The 2,500-nt window shown below is 41.6% G+C and overlaps 1 protein-coding gene across 1 annotated transcript in view; it reads left to right on the top strand.

Annotated features, from left to right (window-relative positions):
• Positions 1 to 1,339, top strand: part of ogfrl1 (opioid growth factor receptor-like 1) — a 13,595-nt gene extending 12,256 nt beyond the window's left edge. Inside the window, exon 7 of the mRNA XM_048268951.1 lies at positions 1 to 1,339. This exon is cut by the window's left edge and continues 1,467 nt beyond it. The gene's annotated coding sequence lies outside the window, so the exon portion shown is untranslated.
• Positions 1,340 to 2,500: the final 1,161 nt, after the last annotated feature.

The raw sequence follows: 2,500 nt of genomic DNA, 5'->3' as shown, positions 1-2,500 counted from the left end.
CTCAGTATGGAAAATAGCTGTGCAACTCATGAAGGAATCATAGGGCCTACAGAGCAACTGTATCCAATAGCAGCTTCTGGCTTGACATATCAGAGTCTCTATGATTGCAATGTAACTTTGAGTTATCCTAAACACAAAAGAGGATAAGAATGTTGCTATGATGGTGTGAAAGACCCAGTATACATCGATAGGGTTCAGTTAGATGAGGTTTTGCTCCTGCAGATGCTGAAATCTTTAGAAAGATTGAAAGCAGATCTGTTGTGTTTTGCAGGAATTTTCAGGTATAAAACATAGTGTGTTAGGTACTTACTGCTGTTACGGCATATTTATATGCTTTTCAGTGTGTGTGTGTGTGTATTCTCAACAATGAAGTGCCTCTTTTTTAAGTGTGTGTGTTTGTGTGTGTATGCCACTGGTTCCCCACCCACTGTATGAATATACATGCAATGTTTAAAGTGTGTTCTTTGTTTCTTATGTGATTCAAATAAGAGTAATATATTGTGTATCCACATACACACACACACAGACACACACATTTGCATGCACACACACACCTAAATGCATAAAGCATGCACACACACACAGAGAGAGAGGAGAGAGTGCACCGCAGTCTTCAGTTTCCCTGTTCCTGCCCCTATACTACCCTTATCTCTGCCTCCCCATTGGTGGGAATTACGAGCAGAGCATTGCATTTCAACTCATCTGATTCCTCTTCTTCTCTCCATCTTTCTCTCCTCCCCCCTGCCCTCTCTCTCTCTCCCTCCCTCTCTCACTCTCTCTATCTCAATCTTTTGTTCGCCCAAAAGAAGGCACGCTGTGCTAGCTCAGATTAAACAGTGGGGGGTTGAGTACACGAGGCTCTCTATATGTGGTGTAGAGGGTTTTACAGTCAGTACTGTGTGTGTGTGTGTAAATAGAGAAAGCAGTCTTTTGGGTTTTGTAGATACTTTAGTTAAGCGCTGCAAAGGGCATTTCTGCCACCCATGATCTCGTTTTGTGTGTGTGTGCGCATGGCCGTGTTTGTGCACGCTGTGTGTGTGTGTGTGCGTACTTGGCTGTGTGTGGGTGTGCACGCTGTGTGTGTGTTTGTGTGCGAGGTAACAGCAGATGAAAGTTTGATGTGGCAGACATGGCATTGCGGAAACTGCCTCTTGCACTGGTAGTAGGTATTATTATGTAGAATGCTGCCACTACTTGCTTATCTCTCCAAACCATGCCTTCACAAACACACACTCTCTCTCACTTACACACACACACACACACAGACACAAAGACAAACACATATTTACACACCTAAACACACACACACACACTCAGATAGAGAAAATATAATTACACACCACACAAACACACTCTCCCACTTAGACACACATATACAAGCACACACATACACACACACACTCACATAGACAAAAACATATTTACACACCACACAAACACACTCTCACTTACACACACACAAGCACGCATATACACATACACTCACATAGACAAACACACACAAATTTACACACACACACATATAGGCAAAAACATATTTACACATCACACAAACACACACACACTGACTTCCTCTAGTACTTGAGATTTTTTATAAAGGACTGCTAGTGGTAGTGGACACCTTGCTGTGCGGTGGCTTCTCACAATACAGGTGTAAAGTGTTCAAAACTCCAGTGTCTCCTCCTCTGCTGTGCCATATCAGTGTGGTAGTCGTGGTGACCAGTGTCTGGCTTCAGTGTGTAAGGTACCTTATATGTACTGACATTTTATAAATGTGTAGATAATTTATAAAAAATAAGAGAGCTCAAAACATTTTATGGTGTTCTGTCATATTAAAATACACAACAAAGCAAGAAATAGACTTGGTGTGGTGTTTTATTTCTGTACTGTGACAGAGAATCTCATTGTGCGCTGGGAAATTCATTTCAGTCATGTGTCACAGTAGACCCATCGCTGGATTGACAGCGTTGAACTGGTGAAATGCCGTTGGATTTGTACTGATATACTGTGGAAGCCAATGCTAGATGTTCTTAGAGGAGGCAAAGTCATCTACATTCACATTCACATTTATATATCTACAGTAGTAGATGCCTTTATCCTAAAAAAAGATTTACATTACAACATTCAAGCTACATTGCACAGGACACCTTGAGGTAGCAATAAATTCTACTTTACAAACACTGAGACTATTAGAGTCTGTGAAAAGAAGAGATGAACCTGCCTCTTCAATGAAATGCTTCATCGGTTCTACTTCTCTCTTTCGCTCTCTGTCTCTCCATTTTTCTCTGTCTCTCTTTTTCCATCTCCCTCTCTATCTCTCTTTTCTTTCTCTCTCTTCCTCTTTCTCCATCTCCCTCTCTATCTCTCTTTTCTTTCTCTCTCTTCCTCTTTCTCCATCTCCCTCTCTATCTCTCTTTCCTTCCTCCTCTCTCTCTCACTCTCAAAACAGCTGTATATGACAAAACGGCTGAATGAGCAACTGCGGCTTTCACTAAACATC

The sequence above is a fragment of the Alosa alosa genome, chromosome 18 (genome assembly GCF_017589495.1).
Source record: "Alosa alosa isolate M-15738 ecotype Scorff River chromosome 18, AALO_Geno_1.1, whole genome shotgun sequence".
Classification (NCBI taxonomy): Eukaryota; Metazoa; Chordata; class Actinopteri; order Clupeiformes; family Clupeidae; genus Alosa; species Alosa alosa.
The sequence above is the reverse complement of the archived record's forward strand: the minus strand, read 5'-3'. Positions and strand labels throughout refer to the sequence as shown.